The following is a 17,405-nucleotide window of genomic DNA, read 5'->3' on the forward strand; positions in this document are numbered from 1 at the left end:
CCCTTACAGTTGTAGATAGTTTCCCCTGGTTCACCATTCACCATTACTTTGGTAGTTGATGTGGCTAAGATTCCACATATCCACGCTCTCCACTTGGGGCCGAAACCAAGTTGCTGCATTACTTCCAACAGAAAAGGCCATTGCACCGAATCAAAAGCCTTAGATATGTCCAACTTGAGCAGCACCGCAGGACTCCGCAACGCATGCAGCCGCCGTGCCATACACTCAACGAGCATGAAATTATCATGCAGCGACCTTCCCTTCACGAACGCGCTTTGATGGTTTCCCACCAGGTTCGGAAGATCCACCACAAGCCTAGTCGAGAGAACCTTCTCAAAGATTTTGATAGCTCCATGCACAAGATTTATCGGCCTGAAATCTCCCACCTCCAACGCACCTTCCTTCTTCGGCAGGAGAGACACAAGGGATTTATTGATTGCAGCCATTCCCCTCATATCCTCACGGTACATGCAGTCCATGGCTTTCATGAAATCCACTTTGATAATGTGCCAGCACACGGCGTAAAACCTTCCCGTAAAGCCATCCGGACCTGGTGCCTTGTCCAAGGGCATGGCCTTTACCACGTTCTCCACCTCTTCTGACGTGAATGGCTCCTCCAAGTGCGACAAGTCCCGGCGTGGAAGGTCCAGCTGATCCAGATTTAGGGTATGCTCCTGCTGTTCACAATAGCCGAAAGCCTGTCCATAATACACATCCACCGCAGAGGCAACCTCCTCCTGTCCCGTATACAGCCTCCCATTGTATCTAACCGATCGTATCACATTTTTCCTCTGCCTATGGCTCGCCTGTTGATGAAAAAGTCTTTTGTTTCCATCCCCCTCCTTTAGGTGCAACAATCTCGACCTTTGTCTTGCAATTGATCGTTCCAACGAACATAGCGCCAGAAGTTTTTGTTTCAACGTCTTCCTTAGCTCCCTTTCCATGTCCGAGAGAGCCCTAGAGTCCATTGCCACATCCAGCCTCAAAATCACTTCCATGGCAATGGCAATCTACAACTTGACATTGCCAATCCAACGGTCACTCCAACTTTGTAAGGCTTTTGCCGTGGCCCTCAATTTATTGTGCAGCGTAACGTAGTCATTGGATGCCGCTGGCGTTGAGTCCCAAGATCTCTACACTGTCTCCATAAAACCTGGCGCCCTGACCCAGAATGCTTCAAACTTGAAGCGTTTATGCATCCCAATCTCCACATTCATATCTAGCATTAAAGGGCAATGATCCGAGATCGCCGTCCCAAGGGCAGATAAGAAACGAGCCGGAAACGCAGCATCCCAATCATTAGAGACAAAAACATGGTCAATCTTCTCAAGGGTTGCATTCTGCCTTTCATTCGACCATGTGTACTGGCGCCCGTTGAGGTACAACTCCTTCATTTCAAGTCTATTCAGCCTCGCCCGAAACCTTGCCAACATTCTTCTGTTAATTAAGTCATTGCTCTTGTCCTCCTGCTTTGCAATTTAGGGTATTTGGATGTATCGTGGCGTTTGGACGGTTGTAGTGTTCGGTTTTGATTTTGTGCCGGAGCGCACTTCCTAGATCCATAGATGGACCTGGTCATACCGGATTTTTGGCGCAAGTCCTCACATAAATCGTGTGTTGACTTATGTGCGGCCTCGTTAGCCGCCCTATCGCGACCACGAGGTGGTCGATCCGGCTGATCGGCCGTTTTATTCTTCGGCTGTGTAGGCTCTACAGCCTCATCATTGAACTCAGGCAACAGCTTGCGCTTTGGGTAGCTCTTTGTATGGAAACTACCACCATACTTTTCTTCAGTGTCAAGCACTTTGTTCCATCTACTGTTGAGTGTCTGCGTGGCCTTAAGCCTTTGCTTTTGCTTCTTCAGACTCCTTGCGGTGGGAATAAGCCTTCTACGGAGGTTCTCCTATTCCACGTTCCTGTGTGCGTCGTCGTCCGGACTGTTTTCCTCTTCGGAGAGAGGTTGATGAGCTTTATCCTCGGCGTCGACATGATTGGACAGCGGCTCCGTACTATGTTCGCCGTTTGCTGGTTCATCCTGCTCTATCGCTGGGTCAATGTGGTCGTCGTTTCCTCCGGAGTCGACCGGGGTGTTATTTTTTCTTGCGCTGTTATCGCTGTTTTTGCCGAGGCAGGATTTGGAGCGGCGCCTATGCCGTCGCTTTGGTTGCTTCTCGAGGGAGCTATCCTTCGCTGCATCCTTCCATTCCTCGTCATTGTTTTCTTTGGGTGTATCCACCATATATATATCGTGTGTTGAGGTGGCTGTCCAGCGCCCTGTGGGCGGTAGTTCCTGTTTGTCTCCTGCATCGTCGTCCATACCGTCGATGTCTTTGGAGTCGAAGTCGAGCATGTCGGTTAAATCGTCGACAGTGGCTACTAAGTGGGTGGTGGGTGGAGAGCGAATTTCTTCGTCGTCCGCATCCCATTCTAGCCGGACATAGTTCGGCCAAGGTTCTCCTGACAAGGAGAGAGACCTTAATGAATTTAGCACATCGCCAAAAGGCAAGTGCTGAAAGATATCCGCGGAGGTAAACTCCATGATCGGTGCCCAATCGGATTCGATAGGCACGGACGCAAGCGGCTCGGAGCCCGTGGCCGGGGACGAATCCAACGGTTCGGCAACACGGCTCTCGTAGGAGGTGAAGTTAGTATTCGGCTCTATCGCCACTGAGAGTGCGGCCTTCATGGTGGGGTCTATCCACCCGTCCTCAGATGGCGCAATTTGTTCCGGATTGAGGGCCAGAGTAGTTGCCGGTGTGATCTCCCGAACTCTGTCCGACGGCAGAGTTAAGTCATGCTCGTCGTGATTGTGCAGCGCACCTGACATGGGCTCGAATCCGTCAAAGATCAAGTCTCCGCGGATGTCGGCAGTATAGTTCAAGTTTCCAAACCTGACCTGATGGCCAGGGGCGTAGCTCTCGATCTACTCCAGATGGCCAAGCGAGTTGGCCCGCAGTACGAAGCCGCTGAATACGAAGATCTGTCCGGGGAGGAAAACCTCACCCTGGATCGCATCGTTGCCGATGATCGAAGGAGCCATCTAGCCTTATGGTGACGGCACAGAGGAACTCTCAATGAAAGCACCAATGTTGGTGTCAAAACCGGCGGATCTCGGGTAGGGGGTCCCGAACTATGCGTCTAAGGCGGATGGTAACAGGAGGCGGGGGACACGATGTTTACCCAGGTTCGGGCCCTCTCGATGGAGGTAATACCCTACTTCCTGCTTGATTGATCTTGATAATATGAGTACTACAAGAGTTGATCTACCACGAGATCATAGAGGCTAAACCCTAGAAGCTAGCCTATGGTTATGATTGTTGTTGTCCTACGGACTAAACCCTCCGGTTTATATAGACACCGGAAGGGGCTAGGGTTACACGGAGTCGGTTACAAGGGAGGAGATCTACATATCCGCATTGCCAAGCTTGCCTTCCACGCCAAGGAGAGTCCCATCCGGACACGGGACAAAGTCTTCAATCTTGTATCTTCATAGTCCGGCTGTCCGAGGACCCCCTAATCCAGGACTCCCTCAGCGGCCTCTGCGGCCCCGGCAAGAGCCTTGCCGGGGCGGCTTGCCCAACACCAGCAGAGCGAGCCACCCTTGAGCCCAAGGGTTCCAAACGCCGCCAACAACTACATTGGAACCAAGGCTCGAGAGGCACCTCCGTGGTGGCATGCAGATCTTTGTCAAGATCATAAATACACGAGATCAGATGAGGACCAGAAGACGACGATCCTCGGTGGGATCCCAGCCGAGAAGATCCATAAGACCCCCGGCAAGATCCTTGCCGGGGATGACCACGACGCCACGGCAAGACCCTTGCCGGGGCCCCGGCAAGATCCTTGCCGAGGACATCAACAAAGCCGCAGCTGGGCCCATGTCTGCCAAGACGCCACCCCGTCCCCGTGCAGCTGCTAGCCCAACCAGCCGGGTAGGCACCTGCGTGGGCCCTCCGTGGTGGCATGCAAAAGACGACGGCACCTCCGTGGTGGGCAGATCTTTGTCAAGATCATAAATACACGAGATCAGATGAGGACCAGAAGACGACGATCCTCTGCGGGATCCCAGCCAAGAAGATCCATAAGACCCCCGGCAAGATCCTTGCTAGGGACGACGACGACGCCACGGTAAGACCCTTGCCGGGGCCCCGGCAAGATCCTTGCGGAGGACATCAACAAAGCCGCAGCCGGGCCCACGTCTGCCAAGACGCCACCGCCGTCCCCGTGCAGCTGCTAGCCCAACCAGCCGGGCAGGCAGGCACCTGCGTGGGGACGAGCGGCCTCTACACCGACCCAGCAAGCACCTGCGTGGTGGCATGCAGATCTTCGTGAAGGCTCCACCATCGCGCCAGCCCAGCAGCCAGCCAATGTGGCGCCATGATGCCTCGTCAGCTCAGACGCGTGTCGAAGCTAGGCAAGGCGGTGACAGCTGGGACGTGCTTCCTTGCCATCCCTGATAAAGCGAGAAGGGCACGTCGGCAGTGCATTAAATGCGTTTGTCCGACGGTGCCAGAGGATAGACTCATCCACTGTACACCTTTCAACCTCCTGTGTGCCGCTGTGGCAACCCCTTTTGTCTATAAAAGGAGACCCGAGGCGTCCAGGAGGAGGATTCGGATCTTTTGGGCAAGTCACACCCCGTAGCTAGCTAAAGAACACAAGAACACTCAATACATCCACCAAAGGAGGACTAGGGTATTACGCATCTTCGCTGCCCGAACCTGGGTAAACGATCTGTGTGCTTCCTGTCAGACCCACTCTTTGCATAACCCCGCGCCCGCCAACCGTAGAAGGGATCCCAGTGATTCCATAGGTGTCGATTTCCCCCGACAATAGTGCCTCCTAGTTGGTGCTTTATAAGAGAATATGGAGACTCAAATTCAAAAAAAATTTGCATAAAGTAAAACAAAGGCCCTTCGCGGAGGGAAGTAGGGATTTGTAGAGGTGCCAGAGCTCAAAGCGAAAAACTTAGAGGTAAAAACATTTTGGGAGGTGCACCTTTCCCAGCAACGAAAATGACTTAGAGTTCCCAACACATTCCATGCTAGATATATCATAGGCGGTTCCCAAATAGAAAATAAAGTTTATTCCTTTTTCCACCATACTTTCACTTTCCATGGCTAGCCGAATCCACGGTTGCCTCCCATACCAACACTTTCCAAGGAATTTATTATTTGATAACATAAAGTAAATTCATTTTTCATTTCGGGACTGGGCATCCCTGATACCTTTGCCTTACTCTCGTGCAATGACAAGTGAATAAATACTCATCGTGAGAATAACACATCTAGCATGGAAAATATTAGCCCCCCCTCACCGCCTTGTTAGCGGTACGAGCACACAAAAGAGAAATTTATTTTGAATATTAGAGATGGCACATACAAATTTGCTTAGAACGGCAAAAGAATACCGCATATAGGTAGGTATAGTGGACTCATGTGGCAAAACTGGTTTAAAGGATTTTGGATGCACAAGTAGTGATCATACTTAGTGCAAAATGAAGGCTAGCAAAAGATTGAGAAGCGACCAACCAAGAAACGAATAATCTCATAAGCGAGCATTAAGCATAATTAACACCGAATAATGCACCACAAGTAGGATATAATTTCATTGCATAATTATTGACTTTCATGCTTGTATAGGGAATCACAAACCTTAACACCAATATTCTTACTAAAGCATAATTACTCATCAAGATGACTCACATATCACATCATCATATCTCAAAACTATTACTAAGAATCAAGTTTATTTTGTCCAATGATCTTCATGAAAGTTTTTATTATATCTTTTTTGGATATCTATCACTTTGGGACTAATTTTCATATGTTTCTTTTTATAATCTCAAACAAATATAAGTGAAGATCATGAGCATAATATTTCTTCCTCTCAAATTAATTTAAGTGAAGCAAGAGAGAATTTCTTGAAAATTTTACTAACTCTCAAATAAATCTAAGTGAAGCAAGAGAGCATTTTTTCAAAAATACTAAAGCACACCTTGCTCAAAAAGATATAAGTGAAGCACTAGAGCAAGTCCATAGCTCATAAAAATTTAAGTGAAGCATAGAGAGCAATTCTAACAAGTCATGAAATAATTTTGGCTCTCTCAAATAGGTGTGTCCAGCAAGGAATCAAGACTTAAAACACAAAATAAAACAAGCAAAGACTCATATCATACAAGACGCTCCAAGCAAAACACATAGTATGTGACCAATAAAAATATAGCTTCGAGTAAAATACCGATGGTCGTTAGAAGAAATAGGGGATGCCACTCGGGGCATCCCCTAGCTTAGTTGCTTGCTGTCTTTTGGATAATAGCTTGGGATGCCGGGGCATCCCCAAGATTAGGCTCTTCTTACTCCTTATTCCTTCATCCATCGTAAGATAACCCAAAACTTGAAAACTTCAATCACACAAAACTCAACAAAACCTTTGTGAGATCCGTTAGTATAAGAAAGCAAATCACAACTATAAGTACTGTAGCAAACCAATTCATATTTTTTTCTTGCATTATATCTACTGTATTAAAACTTTTATATGGCAAAAAATCATCAAAGAAAACCATAGAGCCATCAAAACAAGCACACAACGCAAAGAAAATAGAATCTGTCAAAAACAGAACAGTTTGTAGCAATCTGGATATTTCAAATACTTCCGAAACTCCAAAAATTCTGAAAAATTAGGAAGACCTGAGAAATTTGTATATTAATCTTCTGAAAAAAGAATTGTTATTTTATCACGCTCTGGTTAAAAATGAGAATTGTTTTCGTGAGCGCAAAAGTTTCTGTTTTTCAGCAAGATCAAACAACTATCACCCAAGAAGATCCTAAAGGCTTTACTTGGAAAAAACACTAACTAAAACACAAAAAACACAATCATAACAGTAGCATAATTGTGCAAACACTCAAGAACAGAAATCAAAAGGCAAAAATAAATTTTATTCATTGGGTTGCCTTCCAACAAGCGATATAGTTTTACGCCCTTAGCTAGGCATAAAGCAAGGATCTAAGTTTTGTCATCTTTGTTTCGAGATCCATAAGATGCCCTCATGATTGATTCATATGGTGGCATAATTCTTGTTCTAGGTAGTGTTCCATACCCTTCCTCAAAGGAAATTGGAACTTAATATTGCCTTCTTTCATATCAATCACGGCACCCATAGTGCGTAAAAATGGTCTACCAAGAATAATTGGACAAGACGGATTGCGATCAATATCAAGAACAATAAAATCTATGGGCACATAATTCCTATTTGCAAGAATAAGAACATCATTAATTATTCCCATAGGCTTTTTAATAGTAGAATCCGCCAAGTGCAAATTCAAAGAACATGATTCAATATCTGTAAGACCAAGCACATCACATAAAGATTTCGGAATTGTAGAAACACTAGCACCCAAGTCACACAAAGCAAAACACTCATAATTTTTAATCTTGACTTTGATAGTAGGTTCCCATTCATCATGCAATTTTCTAGGAATTGAAACTTCTAATTCCAACTTTTCTTCTAAAGCTTTCATCATAGCATCAACAATATGTTTAGTAAAAGCTTTATTTTGTTCATAAGCATGGGGTGAATTTATCATGGATTGCAACAAAGAAATACAATCAATCAAAGAGCAACTACCATAATTAAAGTCTTTGTAATCCAAAAGAGTGGGCACCTCACTAGTTAAAGTTTTGACCTCTTCAAACCCACTTTTATCAATTTTCTCAACAAGATTTTCACCCTCCGAATTATCTGGATGCCTTCCAACTAAAGTTGACTCTTCTCTAGTCCCTCTTTAATCAATATTAATTTTACTAAACAAGGAATCAATAGAAGAAACACCAATCATTTTAAGATCTTCATCTCTTTAGCGAAAGTAATCACTAGAAAACGCTTTTTCTAAAAATTCTCTTTTAGCTCTAAGCATAGCGGTTCTTTTCTTACTTTCATCCATAGAAACATAGAGAGCTTTAATTGATTCCTCAACCTTAGGCAGAAAAAATTTCATCTTGAGATTTTCCACATCATGAGAAATTCTATCAACACTTCTAGACAAATCATCAATCTTATTCAACTTTTCTTCTATGGTAGTGTTGAAAACTTTTCGCGTGTTGATAAATTCTTTAATATTATTCTCAAGATCAGAGGTGTTCCTATTATTATAAGAAGGATTTCCATAGGAATTACCGTAATTATTAGAGGAGTTACCAGGAAAAGGCATAGGATTAAAATTACCTCTATAAGCATTGTTGTTGAAATTATTTCAAGAGATAAAATTCACATCTACGGCATCACTAGTTTTCTCAATCAAAGTAGAAAAAGGCATATCATTAAAATCAATAGGAGCACTTTTACTATCAACCAATTTCATAAGAGCATCAACTTTTTCACTCAAAGAAGAAATTTCTTCAACCGAATTAACTTTTCTACTAGTAGGAGATCTTTTGGTATGCCATTGTGAATAATTTGCCATGATATTATCAAGCAATTTGGTGGCTTCACCCAAAGTAATTTCCATAAAAGTACCACCCGCAGCGGAATCTAAAAGATTTCGATAAACAAAATTCAATCCCGCATAAAAAATTTGTATGATCATCCAAAGATTTAACCCATGAGTTGGGAAAATCCTTAGCATCATTTCCATCCTTTCCCAAAATTGTGCAACATGCTCATGTTCAAGTTGCTTGAAATTCATGATCTGGGTTCTAAGGGAAATAATTTTTGCGGGCGGAAAATACTTAGTGATAAAAGCATCTTTGAACTTAGTCCAAGAATCAATACTATTGCGAGGAAACGAAGAAAACCAATTTTTTGCAGAATCACGCAAAGAAAATGGAAATAATTTCATATTCACAACATCATTGTACACATCTTTTTTCTTTTGCATATCACATAATTCCACGAAGGTATTAAGATGGGATGCTTAATCCTCATTAGGAGTACCAAAAAATTGATCTTTCATAACAAGCTTCAACAAAGCAGTATTAATATCACAAGACTTCGCACTAGTGGCGGGAGGAGCAATCGGAGTGCCAATAAAATCATTGTTGTTGGTATTTGAGAAATCACACAACTTGGTGTTCTCTTGAGTCATGATGACTATGCAACAAGATTGCACTCAAAAACAGATTCAGCAAGAAAACGGCAAACAAAAAAGAGGGCGAATAAAAATGGCAATTTTTGTGAAGTGGGAGAGAGGAAAACGAGAGGCAAATGGCAAATAATGTAAATTGCGAGGAGTTGAGATTTGTAATTAGGAACCTAGTATATGTTGAAGATCCTCCCCAGCAACGGCGTCAGAAATTCCTTTTGATGCGGCTTGAAGCTACGTCGGTATTTCCCCAAAGAGGAAGGGATGATGCAGCACAGTGGCGTTAGGTATTTCCCTCAGTGCTGAGACCAAGGTTATCGAACCAGTAGGAGAACCAAGCAACATGATGTAAACAACCCCTGCACACAAATAACAAATACTCACAACCCGACGTATAAAAGGGGTTGTCAATCCCTTTCGGGTAGCGGCGCCCCAAGATAGGCAAACGGACGTGAATAAAATTGTAGTAGATTGATCGACCGAACGCCAAATAAAATAAATAAGAATAAAATGCAGCAAGGTATTTTTGTATTTTTGGTTTAATAGATCTGAAAATAAAAGGCAAATAAAATAGATCGCAAAGGCAAATAATATGAGAAAGAGACCCGGGGGCCGTAGGTTTCACTAGTGGCTTCTCTCGAGAAAAATAGCAAACGGTGGGTAAACAAATTACTGTTGGGCAATTGATAGAACTTCAAATAATCATGATGATATCCAGGCAATGATCATTACATAGGCATCACGTCCAAGATTAGTAGACCGACTCCTGCCTGCATCTACTACTATTACTCCACACATCGACCGCTATCCAGCATGCATCTAGTGTATTAAGTTTTTTTAGAAACTATTGTAGAACTTGGTTCCATGATAACCCACAAGTATAGGGGGTCAATTGTAGCCTCTTTTGATAAGTAAGAGTGTCGAACCCAACGAGGAGCTAAAGGTAGAACAAATATTCCTCAAGTTCTATCGACCATCGATACAACTCTACGCACGCTTGACGTTGTCTTTACCTAGAAAAAGTATGAAACTAGAAGTACTTTGTAGGTGTGATAGGATAGGTTTGCAAGATAATAAAGAGCACGTAAATAAAATCTAGGGGCTGTTTAGATAAAGACACAACTAATTTAGTTTTAGTAGAGAGCTTCTGTCAACAAGAAAGTTATTTGTCCCTAGGCAATCGATAACACGTACCGGTAATCATTCTTGTAATTTTATATGAGGGAGAGGCATGAGATAACATACTTTCTCTACTTGGATCATATGCACTTATGATTGGAACCTAGCAAGCATCCGCAACTACTAAAGATCATTAAGGTCGTGAAACCCAACCATAGCATTAAGTATCAAGTCCTCTTTATTCCCATACGTCATACTCCACCTACTCGGGTTTAAGTTTCTGTCACTCTCGCAACCCACCATAAGCGAACCATGAACATATTGCAACACCCTACAGCGGGGGCCGCTCACATTTGCGCGAGAACGGAAGACACCGTAGGACAGCACCATAAATAAACTATACAATCATACCAACCAAGATCACGATTAACCCACAGGAAAAAACTTATCTACTCAAACATCATAGGATAACCATAGATCATTGGGAAATAATATATGGAGTTGAGCACCATGTTTAAGTAGAGATTACAGCGGGGGGAAGAGGTGTTACACCACCGCATAGAGGGGGATAAAGTTGGTGTTGACGGTAGCAAGATTGTTGATGTAGATCGATGTCCCGATCGTTGCCCCGGTGGCACTCCGGCGCCATCGGAAGCGAGGGGGAGAGAGCCCCCCTCCTTCTTCTTCTTCCTTGCCCCCCTAGATGGGAGGAGAGTTCCCCCTCTGGTCCTTGGTCTCCATGGCTGCGGAGGGGAGGGAGCCCCTCCGAGATTGGATATCCCTCTCTGTTCTCTTCTGTTTCACGTTTTTCAGATCTGGCCGAAAACCGTTTCTTATATTCCCGGAGATCTATAACTCCGATAGCGCTGAGATTTTAACACGATTTTTTCCGGATATAAGCTTCCTTGCACCTGAAGTAGAGCTCCAGCCGACGTACGAGGTGGGCACAACCCACCACGGCACGCCTGGCTCCGGGACCGCGCCCTGGTGGGTTGTGCCCACCACAGGCCTCCGTTTGCGGTGATTCCAACTCCCAAAAATCACATATATTCCAAAATAATTCTCCGTGAAATTTTATTGCATTTGGACTTCGTTTGATATGGATACTTTGCGATACAAAAAACATGCAGAAAACAGGAACTGGCACTGGGCACTAGATCAATAGGTTAGTCCAATAAATCATATAAAAAGTTGCCAAAAGTATGTGAAAGTTGTATAATATTGGCATGAAACAATCAAAAATTATAGATACGACAGAGACGTATCAGCATCCCCAAGCTTAATTCCTGCTCGTCCTCGAGCAGGTAAATGATAAAAAAGATAATTTTTGATGTGGAATGCTACCTAGCATAAACTTGATCATATATCTAATCATGGCATGAATATTAAGACATAAGTGATTCAAAGCAATAGTCTATAATTTGACATAAAGACATCAATACTCAGGCATCCCAATAAACAATCATGTCTTTCAAAATATCATCGCTAAAGAAAGTTATCCCTACAAAATCTTATAGTCTTGCCATGCTCTGTCTTCTTAACACAAAGTATTTATCATGCACATGGTTCATACTTTTTAACGCGCTTCGGCTTTTTCAACCCTCACACAATACATGAGCGCAAGCCATGGATATAGCACTATAGGTGGAATAGAGTATGATGATAGGGGTAAATATAGGGAAGACAAAAAAGTAAGAAAGTCTCACATAGACGTGGCTAACCAATGGGCTATGTAGATGCCCATCAATTGATACCAATGCGAGGAGTAGGGATTGCCATGCAACGGATGCACTAAGAGCTATAAGTGTATGAAAGCTCAGTATGAAACTAACTGGGTGTGCATCTAATCCTAAAATGAAAAATTACCACTAGTATATGAAAGTGACAACATAGGAGACTCTCCATATGAAAAACATGGTGCTACTTTGAAGCACAAGTGTGGTAAAGGATACTAACAATGCCCCTTCTCTCTTTGTTTATTTTTTTCTTTTTTCTTTTTTCTTTTTCTTTCTTTCTTTCTTTTTCTTTCTTTTCCTTTTTTTCCTTTTTTCCTTTTCTTTCTTTTTTTTCTTTTTCTTTCTCTCTCATTGTCCGGAGTCTCATCCCGACTTGTGGGGGAATCATATTCTCCATCATCCTTTCCTCACTGGGGCACTGCTCTAAAAATGAATAATGATGATCATCACACTTCTATTTACTTATAACTCAAAAGAAATAAAAATTACAACTCGATACCTATGACAAAGTATGACTCTATATGAATGCCTCTGGCAATGTACCAAGATGTGCAATGATCTAGCGTAACATGTATGAAAAATGATGAACGGTGGCTGATCCACAACTACTATGTCAGCTATATGATCATGCAAAGCAATATGACAATGAATGCTCAAGTCATCAAATAGAAGCGGTGGAAGTTGCATGGCAATGTATCTCGGAATGGCCATGGAAAAGCCACAATAGGTAGGTATGGTGGCTGTTTTGAGGAAGATATAATAAGGCTTATGTGTGATAGAGCGTATCATATCACAGGGTTTGGATGCACCTGCGAAGTTTGCACCATGTCTCGATGTGAGAAAGGGCAATGCATGCTACCGTAGAGGCTAGCAAATTGCGAAAAGGTAAGAGTGCGTATAATCCATGGACTCACATTAGTCATAAAGAACTCATATACTTATTGCAAAAGTTTATTAGCCCTCGAAGCAAAGTACTACTACGCATGCCCCTAGGGGGATAGATTGGTAGGAAAAGACCATCGCTCGTCCCCGACCGCCACTCATAAGGAAGACAATCAACAATAAATCATGCTCCAACTTCATAGCATAACGAGAGACTATACGTGCATGCTTCGGGAATCACAAACCTTAACACCAATATTCTTACTAAACACAACCATTTACTAGTACCTCCCACATATTCCATCTCTATATCGCAAAAACTATTGCAAGGAATCAAACATATCATATTCAGTGATCCATAAGTTTTATGTAGGATTTTATGACTAACCATGCAATTGACCAATTCCTTTTTGACTCTCTACATAGATATAAGTGAAGCATGAGAGTTTAATTCTTTCTACAAAAGACCATGCTCTAATAAATATAAGTGAAGCAAAAGAGCATTCTTCAAACAATGGTTTTCTATGTGAAGAGAAACAGACAATCCACACTTCAAATGATATAAGTGAAGCACATGAAGCATTCTATAAAACTATAATCAAAAGATTTAAGTGAAGTGCAATGAGCATTCTATAAATCAACCATGGACTATCTCATACCAGCATGGTTCATAAAAGAAAAGTGAAAACTAAACGCAAAAGGCTCTCCAAGATTTGCGCATATCACATGAACGAAACGAAACCGAAAACATGCCGATACTTGTTGAAGAAAGATGGGATGCCTTCCGGGGCATCCCCAAGCTTAGACGCTTGAGTCTCCTTGAATATTTAATTGTTCCTTGGGCATCCCCAAGCTTGAGCTCTTGCCTGTCCTCCTTCTCCTCATATCGAAACCACCTCAATCTTTGATCACTTCATCCACACAAAACTCAACAGAAAGTTCGGTAAGATCCATTAGTATAATAAAGCAAATCACTACTCTAAGTACTGTTGCAAACCAATTCATATTTTGTTTTTTGCATTGTAGCTACTGTAATGTAACTTTTCCATGGCTTAATCCACTAATAGGATCAATAGTTTCATCAAAACAAGCAAAACAATGCATCAAAAACAGAATCTGTCTTAAACAGGATAGTCTGTAGTAATCTGAACATTCGCCATACATCTAGTACTAAAAAAATTCTTAAAAAATTAGGAAAAATAAAATTGTATAGAAAGATAGTGCAAAAAGTTTCAGAACTGTTTGACGTTCCAGTAAAAAACGTAAAATCGCGCACTACAACCAAGGTTTCTGTTTTGCACCTTACAAACCAACAAGCAATCTAAACATCCTAAAGGCAAACCTTGGCACATTAATTTTATAATACAATGGAATTGTACAAGGGGATAACTATTTTTGTGAGAATCTTCGTGAAAAATTCTACATTGTTTCCATGAGCATGAACACAAGTGTTCAAGGTCAAGCCTCACTTCTCCAATGCATAACTTCCAATCGCTTCTCTTTTGTGAAAAGTTTTAAGTTCCCCTCTATATTTTTAAAACTTTATAAAAGCACCCAACAGAAATAAATGACTCCCTAAAACTTCTGGGTTGTCTCCCTGGCAACGCTTTCTTTAAAGCCATTAAGCTAGGCATAAAGTGCTCAAGTAATGAATCCACCCGGATCCCAAGGTATATCAAAGCCAATTTTAATTAACAATGATTTGGCATTTAGTAGTGAGCACAAAGCAACATATATCAAGCAATGATGAAGTCTAACTCTCTTCCTATGCATCGGCATGTCATACAAGAACAATTCATGAACATCAAGTAAAGGCCAATACATAGCATAAGCCGTTTCTTGCAATTTTTTCGTGTTGGATGGAAACATAAAGAGGCGGAGATGTAGTTCCTCTCTCATAATAATTGCAAGTAGGAGCAGCAAGCACATGCATATTGTATACATCAAAATCATCATGTGTAGCGGTAAAAGGCAACCCATCAATGTAATCCTTAATAAGTGCAAACTTCTCCAATATAGTGTAGTTGGGAGAATTCAAAAAGATAATAGGACTATCATATGTGGGTGCAATAGCAACAATTTCATTCTTAACATAAGGAACAATAGCAGGTTCATCTCCATAAGCATAATTCATATTGGCATCTTGGCCACAAGCATAGCAAGCATCATCAAAAAGGGATATTTTAAATGAATCAACGGGATCATAGCAATTATCATGGCATTCATCCTTTGGGTAAGCACGAAGGGAAATTAAATAATGTATGAGTTGAAGAGTTACTCTCATTAGAAGGTGGGCACGCGTAGCTAATCCGTTCTTCCTCATGTTGTTCTTCACTCTCCTCATCATCTTTTTCATCCAATGAGCTCGCAGTTTCATCAATTTCTTCTTCCATAGACTCCTGCAAAATATTATTCTCTTCTTGGACAGCGGAGTTATTCTCAATAAATACATCAATATCATAATTGGATTTATAATTATCATAGCAATATTTAAGGATGGCAAGATTTTCAGGTCTATAAACTTAATCATCAAAATCTTCAAACTTTTCAAACAAAGATTCAATTTCATATGCACCCTTAAAAGCAACAAATTATTCTATTCGTTCCACATCATAATAATCATATATACCTCTAGCATAAGAAGCCAAGGTTTCATTATCATTAAATTCGCATGAATAGGGAAGGTGTGGAACCTCAATCCTAGAGCAACAAGTATAATCATATCTCAAGCATAGATTCCAAGCATACCATTGCAATATTTCAATTTGATCCCATAAAAGTTTTCCCTTTTGAGTCAAGCAATAATCCCTAAATTATTCATGTTGATCCAATGTTACTCCCATTATCAAGTTAAATGGGGTATTCTCGGGATTATCAAAGTATTGCATAATATTTTTCACATAACGAGCATCGAGGGTTTTAGGAGGTTCCCCATCTCCATGACTAGCAAGTACCACTAATTATTTTGGTGTTTCTTGTTCCATATCCATAACTAAAGATAGAGAACAACTTAGAACAGGAATAAAAACTACTTAGTGATAAAGCAAACAAGCACACACACGAGAATATTCACCCCACGCTATTGCTCCCCAGCAACCGCGCCATAAAAAAGTCTTGATAACCCACCAGTATTGGGGATCAGTTGTAGCCTCTTTCGATAAGTAAGAGTGTCGAACCCAGCGAGGAGCTAAAGGTAGAACAAATATTCCCTCAAGTTCTATCGACCACCGATACAACTCTACGCACGCTTGACGTTCGCTTTACCTAGAACAAGTATGAAACTAGAAATACTTTGTAGGTGTGATAGGATAGGTTTGCAAGATAATAAAGAGCACGTAAATAAAATCTAGGGGCTGTTTAGATAAAGACACAACTAATTTAGTTTTAGTAGAGATCTTTTGTCAACAAGAAAGTTATTTGTCCCTAGGCAATCGATAACACGTACCGGTAATCATTCTTGTAATTTTATATGAGGGAGAGGCATGAGCTAACATACTTTCTCTACTTGCATCATATGCACTTATGATTGGAACTCTAGCAAGCATCCGCAACTACTAAAGATCATTAAGGTCGTGAAACCCAACCATAGCATTAAGTATCAAGTCCTCTTTATTCCCATACGTCATACTCCACCTACTCGGGTTTAAGTTTCTGTCACTCTCGCAACCCACCATAAGCGAACCATGAACATATTGCAACACCCTACAGAGGGGGCCCCTCACGTTTGCGCGAGAACGGAGGGCACCGTCGGACAGCACCATAAATAAAATATACAATCATACCAACCAAGATCACGATTAACCCAGAGGACAAAACGGATCAACTCAAACATCATAGGATAACCATAGATCATTGGGAAATAATATATGGAGTTGAGCACCATGTTTAAGTAGAGATTACAGCGGGGGGAGAGGTGTTACACCGCTGCATAGAGGGGGAGAAAGTTGGTGTTGACGGTAGCAAGATTGGTGATGTAGATCGCCGTCCTGATCATTGCCCCGGTGGCACTCCGGTGCCACCAAAAGCGAGGGGGAGAGAGCCCCCCTCCTTCTTCTTCTTCCTTGGCCTCACCCCTAGATGGGAGGAGAGTTCCCCCTCTGGTCCTTGGTCTCCATGGCGGTGGAGGGGAGGGAGCCCCTACGAGATTGGATCTCCCTCTCTGTTCTCTTCTGTTTCGCGTTTTTCAGATCTGGCCGAAAACCGTTTCTTATATTCCCGGAGATCCGTAACTTCGATTGCGCTAAGATTTTAACACGATTTTTTTCGGATATAAGCTTCCTTGCGCCCGAAGTAGAGCTCCAACTGACGTACGAGGTGGGCACAACCCACCATGGCATGCCTGGCTCCGGGACCGTGCCCTGGTGGGTTGTGCCCACCACGGGCCTCTGTTTGCGGTGATTCCAACTTCCAAAAAATTACATATATTCCAGAATAATTCTCCGTGAAATTTTATTGCATTTGGACTTCGTTTGATATGGATACTCTGCGATACAAAAAACATGCAGAAAACAGGAACTGGCACTGGGCACTAGATCAATAGGTTAGTCCAATAAATCATATAAAAAGTTGCCAAAAGTATGTGAAAGTT

Source organism: Aegilops tauschii, chromosome 1 (genome assembly GCF_002575655.3).
Source record: "Aegilops tauschii subsp. strangulata cultivar AL8/78 chromosome 1, Aet v6.0, whole genome shotgun sequence".
Lineage (NCBI taxonomy): Eukaryota > Viridiplantae > Streptophyta > Magnoliopsida > Poales > Poaceae > Aegilops > Aegilops tauschii.